This window comes from Oncorhynchus nerka, linkage group LG23 (assembly GCF_034236695.1).
Source record: "Oncorhynchus nerka isolate Pitt River linkage group LG23, Oner_Uvic_2.0, whole genome shotgun sequence".
In the NCBI taxonomy this organism is placed as follows: Eukaryota; Metazoa; Chordata; class Actinopteri; order Salmoniformes; family Salmonidae; genus Oncorhynchus; species Oncorhynchus nerka.
Window position 1 is genome coordinate 22,808,680 of NC_088418.1, and position 8,492 is coordinate 22,817,171.

Here is an 8,492-nt window from a genome sequence, read left to right on the forward strand (position 1 = left end):
GCGTGTGCATCGGTGGGGCTCAAATAGGACTTAACAGAACAAAGAGAATGTGTTTAAGCCTTGGAATCACACACACACACACACACACACACACACACACACACACACACACACACACACACACACACACACACACACACACACACACACACACACACACACACACACACAGCATTTTACAAAGACTACTCCTCTATGCCTGCTTAACCCCCTTCTCTGACCCCTACCTCCCTCCTCATCAGTTTCATTCCACGCTTAGAGGGCCTTTTGGCTAATGTAATTTTGGCATAACATTTTTTTTAAAATACTTTTAACATTATGTCATAAAGAGGACATGTTCAACTTCATAACAAACACGTTTTCCTAACTCAAGAGGTTAAATGAAGAAATATGACATTAAACTGACAATTAAAAAGTGACAGGGTTGACCATAACAGGGTTGACAATTTCAGCTTCAATCAGCCATAACTCCCCTTGTGACAGGAGGAATGGAAGCTTGTTGTGCGCAACAAGGAGGGACAATGAAATACAAGCCTATCTATCTATGGGTAGCAGCGTTGACGCGTTATGCTCGACTCACTCAGTTTTCAACCACAAAACACCAGGAAATGACCAAAAAGAATAGAACCAGCTGACCTGCTTTTACAATATGATTTGACAAGCCTATTAGACGTTCAATATTTCTTTTGAAAAAAAATGACTTTAAAAGGAATAGTTTCACCATATTAAAACGAGAGTTCAGTTCACGTAACAGGGTTGACCTTAAACCTTGGGTACAAATGTAAATGAATCCCTCATCGCATGAAATAAACAATCATCGTCAGAAATGACTTTGTCAAAGCGACAAAATAACTAGGGCTTTACAATGATGGTGAAAACGTGGAGAAATGTTGGGGTCAAGTGGGTCGGACAGACATGAGACATGCCAAAACGTGGAGAAATGTTGGGGTGAAGTGGGTCGGACAGACATGAGACATGCCAAAACGTGGAGAAATGTTGGGGTTAAGTGGGTCGGACAGACATGAGACATGCCAAAATGTGGAGAAATGTTGGGGTGAAGTGGGTCGGACAGACATGAGACATGCCAAAACGTGGAGAAATGTTGGGGTGAAGTGGGTCGGACAGACATGAGACATGCCAAAACGTGGAGAAATGTTGGGGTTAAGTGGGTCGGACAGACATGAGACATGCCAAAACTTGGATTTTCTGAGAAAACAGTACATTTATTTGAATGAAAATACACTACTATTGGAATTTTAGTTTAGTTAGTTTAGTTAGACTGTAGATGTATGTGATCCTATTGTTAAATTGCATGTTTAATCTCATGATAAAATGTAATCACATTTTTTAAAAACCTTTATTTAACTAGGCAAGTCATTTAAGAACAAATTCTTATTTTCAATGACGGCCTAGGAACAGTGGGTAAACTGCCTTGTTCAGGTGGCAGAACGACATATTTTTACCTTGTCAGCTCGGGGGATTCAATCTAGCAACCTTTACAGTTACTGGCCCAACGCTCTAACCACTAGGCTACCTACCACCCCACACAATGTCTCAAGAACATAAAACGCCTTCTATTCGTGGAACGACCCCTCGCACCTTCATTCAGCGGAGCTGGTACCAACTCACAGGCAATGTAGACGCCTTAATGAGGCTTTTAGACAATTTGTTACAGTCGTTTTACAGCAGTGGGCCCCATGAGGTCCCATTGTCTAAGTGGTGTCAACAGGAAGATAATCCTGTCCTAAACATGACAGCCACTCCTGTTCCTGGTAGCAATGACCTCACCTCAGAGAGCTACTGGCTGAAGAACCACAACTATCAGTTATGTTTGTAGCTGTCAGGCCATCAGCTGAAAGACGACACCTGATGAGCCTCAACTTCATTGACCCCCTACTATCCATTACTACGTCGGCCCAGGCAGGACTGTGAGGGAGAAAAAGACAGAAAGAGACAGAGGAAGAGAGGATGAAAAATCTGTGTAAACGAGAGGGAGAGAAGAAGTGGCAGGAAGACAAAGTGATCAAAGTGGAGATTTACAGGAAGTAGCCTGCGGTAACAGAATGACATAGGGATTAGGTAAGCAACACTTCCCGACTAGCACCCAGATGCCATGGAACAGAGTTAAGGGACATATTGTCCTCCTCCTCGTCTATCCTTAGTACCGGTGGTATACATGCTGCAGTGCCACCCTTGAAAGCCCTGCTCACTGAGAGTTGGCCAAGTTGGCATGCAGGCTGGCGGGATATGGGCGCTCTCCAGTCACAAACACACACACACCGGTCTGCCGTGCCAAGAGTCACAATGGAGCGAGATCATTACCACTAGCCAGCTGCCGTGTGGTTACTGATTTACTGTTGACTTGGACGTAAAGGAAAAGTTGTGAAAACATTTCCTTCCTTCTTAATGCGTTTGAGCCAATCAGTTGTGTTGTGACAAGGTAGGGGGGTGTACAGAACATAGCCCTATTTGGTAAAAGACCAAGTATTTTATTATGACAAGAACAGCTCAAATAAGGAAAGAGAAACAACAGTCCATAATTACTTTAATGACATGAAGGTCAGTCAATCAGAAACATTTCAAGAACTTTGAACGTTTCTTCAAGTGCAGTCGCAAAAACCATCAAGCGCTATGATGAAACTGGCTCTCATGAGGACCGTCACGGGAAAGGCAGACCCAAAGTTACCTCTGCTGCAGAGGATAAGCTCATTAGAGTTACCAGCCTCAGAAATTGCAGCCCAAAAATGCTTCATTGAGTTCAAGTAACAGACACATCTCAACATCAACTGTTCAGAGGAGACTGTGTGAATCAGGCCTTCATGGTCAAATTGCTGTAAAAGAAACCACTATTAAAGGACACCAATAAGAAGAAGAGACTTGGAAATCTGTCCTTTGGTCTGATGAGTCCAAATTTGAGATTTCTGTGTCTTTCTGTGTTTTTGTGAGACTCAGAGTAGGTGAATGGATGATTGCATGTGTGGTTCCCACCCTGAAGCATGGAGGAGGAGGTGTGATGTTGTGGAGGTGCTTTGCTGGTGACACTGTCAGTGATATATTTAGAATTCAAGGCACACTTAACCAGCATGGCTGTTGGAAAAGCATTCCAGGTGAAGCTGGTTGAGAGAATGCCAAGAGTGTGCAAAGCTGTCATCAAGGCAAAGGATTGCTACTTTGAAGAATCTCAAATCTCAAATATATTTAGATTTGTTTAACACTTTTTTGGTTGCTACATGATCCCATATGTGTTATTTCATAGTGTTGATGTCTTCACTATTATTCTACAATGTAGAAAATAGTATAAAATAAAGAAAAACCCTTGAATGAGTAGGTGTGTCCAAACTTTTGACTGGTACTGTAATTACTGTGACTTATATAATCGAATCAGATATAGGATGAGAATGCCATGGTTAAATCAGACGTAAGTCAGAAACTCCTGAATCTTATCAGAGATACCGATTGTCTGATGTCCTTGGGTTGTATGGATTTCTGCTCCATTTCTGCTCTCCATGACAACCCAAGGAGCTTCTCCATTCGTGGCTCTGTGAGGCTTGTTACAGAAGGACAGACACAAAGCACAGAGGACGGACACACACCAGGCGAATTCGACACCCCTCCAGCAATCAGCGCAAGGGGGCTCAGGGTATGTGTGTGTGTACGTGTGTGTTTGAGTCAAATCACACAGATAATTAAACCCCAGTGAGCACAGATAGCTAATATTAGACTGCAGGGAAACGACGGTGTGAGCGTGCTAATATTAGCCACAAGCTTGCTGACCGTCTTAAGCAGGCAGCTATGATTTCAGCAGCATGACAGCAGGCATCGCAGTGTTGTGACGCCTCAAAGGCAGGAGAGAAGAAAAGTTTTGTAGTCCCTTCATGTGTGAGGAATACGGCCATAGCAAAGACATGACTCTGGCAATTCTATCTATACTCTCATTGATTGAATGTTGACCGCATGGATTCGTTGGGATAGTATGACCGTCGGTCATTGTTCACTGTATATCTCACACATATCTGAAGCAGATGCTTAGTAAGGAGCTGTCGCTCCTACAATACACTACAAACTCAATGAACCTCCAATATGCTGTACTGAATTAATAGTGCAGAGAAGCTTACTAACAAGGCTGATGTAATATGAGAGTTATACCGTACTGTACGTAGCTGCCCTTAACATTTAAAATATGACTCTGGTTGGAACAGAGACAAAGCCCATCTCTCTCTCTCAACTTTCTTCCAAGAGGGACTGAGACAGAGACAAAGATGAAGGTGCGCTGACTCATACAGGCGGCACAAAGGAAAACAGAGAGAGAGAGAGAGAGAGAGTGTCTGTCTGTCTGTCTGTCTGTCTGTCTGTCTGTCTGTCTGTCTGTCTGTCTGTCATGTCAGAGAGAGAGAGAGTGTCTGTCTGTCTGTCTGTCTGTCTGTCTGTCTGTCTGTCTGTCTGTCTGTCTGTCTGTCATGTCATGTCAGAGAGAGAGAGTGTCTGTCTGTCTGTCTGTCTGTCTGTCTGTCTGTGCATGTCAGAGAGAGAGAGAGTGTCTGTCTGTCTGTCTGTCTGTCTGTGCATGTCAGAGATAGAGAGTGTCTGTCTGTCTGTCTGTCTGTCTGTGCATGTCAGAGAGAGAGAGTGTCTGTCTGTCTGTCTGTCTGTCTGTCTGTCTGTCTGTCTGTCTGTCTGTCTGTCTGTCTGTCTGTCTGTCTGTCTGTCTGTCTGTCTGTCTGTCTGTCTGTCTGTCTGTCTGTGCATGTCAGAGATAGAGAGTGTCTGTCTGTCTGTCTGTCTGTCTGTCTGTCTGTCTGTCTGTCTGTCTGTCTGTCTGTCTGTCTGTCTGTCTGTGCATGTCAGAGAGAGAGAGAGAGAGAGAGAGAGAGAGAGAAAGAGAGTGTATGTCTGTCTGTGCATGTCAGAGAGAGAGAGAGAGAGAGAGAGAGAGAGAGAGAGAGTTGTCTGTCTGTCTGTCTGTCTGTCTGTCTGTCTGTCTGTGTCTGCATGTCAGAGAGAGAGAGAGAGCAAGAGAGAGTGTCTGTCTGGCTGTCTGTCTGTGTATGAGAGAGAGAGAGAGAGAGAGAGAGAGAGAGAGAGAGAGAGAGAGAGAGAGAGAGAGGGAGAGAGAGGGGGAGAGGGAGAGAGAGAGAGAGAGAGAGAGAGAGAGAGAGAGGAGGGAGAGAGAGAGAGAGAGAGAGAGAGAGGGGGAGAGAGAGAGGGAGAGAGAGGGAGAGAGAGAGAGAGAGAGAGAGGGGGAGAAGGAGAGAGAGAGAGAGGGAGAGAGGGAGAGGGAGAGAGAGAGAAATGGAGGAGAACAGATGTGTTTTCCATCAGTACTCACTAGTGGAATGGTATGAAGTGGTACATGACCTTGTGGCAGGTAAAGATCTATTCTTCACTGCTTTTGTGACTTTTTAAAGAAACAATGAAGAATGACATAGCAAAGCATTTCAGGAGAAAAACAGCATGTGACTAAGACACACCCCAATATTTTGTTTTCTAGAAAACATCCCTTTAACTCAAGCTCTTTCTGGGCCAGCAGGACATTGTTCAGTTTAAGACAAGGAGGCTTATGTGTCCGTCCATTTATTGATTGATGGAGCATCAGTGTTATTAACAGGAGGGTCACATGTATTTTATTAGTGACTGTAGGGTGGAGGTAGGAGAGAAAACGCATATTTGAATCTACTTCACAACTATGATCAAATGCGCTCAATTGTTCTTCCTCTCTTTGAACCCCAGAGACAGTCTCTAAGCCAGCTCATGTTTGAGAAAGAAAACCCAGTCCTTGGAGACATTACCAACACAGGAGAAAAAACATCTCAGTGCTAAGTCCTAAACGGTCCTAAACTGAACCGCTTTTCAGGACTCGATGAGAACTAATTAATACAAGGGCTATTTTGTTTTCAATTAGCACTGTTTTCCAGTGAGGCATCTGGTTGGCCCCACTATCTGAGAGAACAGAGTTAACATGCGCTACATTGATGAAGGGACTGAAGCTACTGGCTCTGATAAAGGGAAGGAAACTGTCAGCGTCTGGGCATTATTTTCCTACTGAGAGCCAAACAAAAAGATTCCAGACGCCTCATTTAGATAATCCACATAGCAGGTTCTTCAATACTGACCTGTATATTTTTAACCATCACACACACACACACACACACACACACACACACACACACACACACACACACACACACACTATAGTAGTACTGGGTTTTGAATTACAATACACTGGAAAAAATTAATACCAAGTGTTTGATGCATTGCACTTCCTGCTCAGTTCTTCTGTAAAGTACCTATATGTGGGACAGAAAAACTACTTGAAAGTGCTTACATCGACATGCCCTCATATTCTAAGTATACACTAACATTGACACACCCCCATGCATACACATTCACTCACAACTGCTCGCTCTCACGCACACACGAGCGCGCACACACACACCCCTCGCAGGCAAACCACACACTCAAACAGGCTTACTTTCCCATGCTCTGACTAATCCTCATCTCTTCAGTTAGTCATTAAAATGACACCCAAACATTAGATACAGTACACACCTTCATCCTCTGTCGAAGCCTTCTGTTATCCTGGTGAAGCTTTATCGTGATCCACCACACAGTGCAGAAACTGCAGAGGGAGAAGCAGCAGCTGCAGCCTCACACATATAGCCAGCCGAATCTCCTCTCCTGCCTCCCTGCCTCTCTTCTCTTCCCTCCTTCTCTATCACCTCTTCTTCTCCCCTCAGCACGCTCATCCACAGTGGATTTACACCTCCCACATGACTTCTTCGTCCGTCTTCTCTCCTTCCTTCTTGCCCTCTTTTCTTCCTTCCTTACCCGGCTGCAGCATGCAGTAGATGCATAGACCTGCCCAACTACTCCAGGCTGCTGCTATACTGGCCAGCCTCCCCCTGCAGGCAACACTGCCTCAGACCACACCCACTAGCCACCCCACTAACCAATCAGCACACTCAAACCGGCTGGCCTTCCCACTCCGCTTCACACACTGTGTGTGTGGAGTAGTTTGTGGTGGGGTAAATGGTCGAAGTGAGTGTGGTGGTGGGTACAGGAGTTTTAGGGTTGATTTCTAGGCACAAAGGGCACAATGACAGAAGGGAAGTGTGACATGATAGAGTTTAGGAGGGAGTTGGCAGATGGGAGAGGAACAACAATATATAGCCAAACCCTGACCAATGCTGCTACTGTAGTACAGTGCATTCGGAAAGTATTCAGACCCCTTGACTTTTTCCACATTTTGTTAAATTACAGCATTATTCTAAAATGGATGAAAAAAAAATCCTCATCAATCTATACACAATGCCCCATAATGATAAAGCAAAAACAGGTTTTTAGATTTTGTAGCAAAATTAAATATTACATTTACGTAAGAATTCCGACCCTTTACTCAGTATTATGTTGAAGAAACTTTGGCAGCTATTACAGCCTCGAGTCTTCTTGGGTATGACGCTACAAGCTTGGCACACCTGTATTTGGGGAGTTTCTCCCATTCTTCTCTGCAAATCCTCTCAAGCTCTGTCAGGTTGGATGGGGAGCGTTGCTGCACAGCTATTTTCATGTCTCTCCAGAGATGTTTGATCGGGTTCAAGTGCGGGCTCTGGCTGGGCCACTCAAGGATATTCAGAGACTTGTCCCGAAGCCACTTCTGCTTTGTCTTGGCTGTGTGCTTAGGGTCGTTATCCTGTTGGAAGATGAACCTTCACCCCAGTCTGAGGTCCTGAGTGCTCTGGAGGTTTTCATCATGGATCTCAATGTACTTTGCTCCATTCATCTTTCTATCTCCCAGTCCCTGCCGCAGAAAAACATCCCTACAGCATGATGCTGCCACCACCATGCAGCACCGTAGGGATAGCCAAAGAGCCAAAGAGTTCCATCTTGATTTCATCAGACCAGAGAATCTTGTTTCTCATGGTCTGAGCGTCTTTAGATGCCTTTTGGAAAGCTCCAAGCGGGCTGTCATGTGCCTTTTACTGAGGAGTGGCTTCTGTCTGGCCTCTCGACCATAAAGGTCTGATTGGTGGAGTGCTGCAGAGATGGTTGTCCTTCTGGAAGATTCTCCCATCTCCACAGAGGAACTCTGGAGCTCTGTCAGAGTGACCATCGGGTTCTTGGTCACCTCCCTGACCAAGGGTCCTTCTCCCCCGATTGCTTAGTTTGGCCGGGCGGCCAGTTCTAGGTAGAGTCTTGGTGGTTCCAAATAACTTCCATTGAAGAATGATGGAGGCCACTGTGTTCTTGGAGACCTTCAATGCTGCAAAATGCTCCAATCATGTCTAATCAATTGAATTTACCACAGGTGGAATTCTATCAAATTGTAGAAACATCTCAAGGATGATCAATGGAAACAGGATGCACCTGAGCTCAAGTTCCAGTCTCATAGCAAAGGGTCTGAACACTTATGTAAATCAGGTATTTCTGTTTTTTTTTAATAATAAATTTGCCCAGATTTTGAAAAACCCGTTTTCGCTTTGTCGTATGGGGTGTAG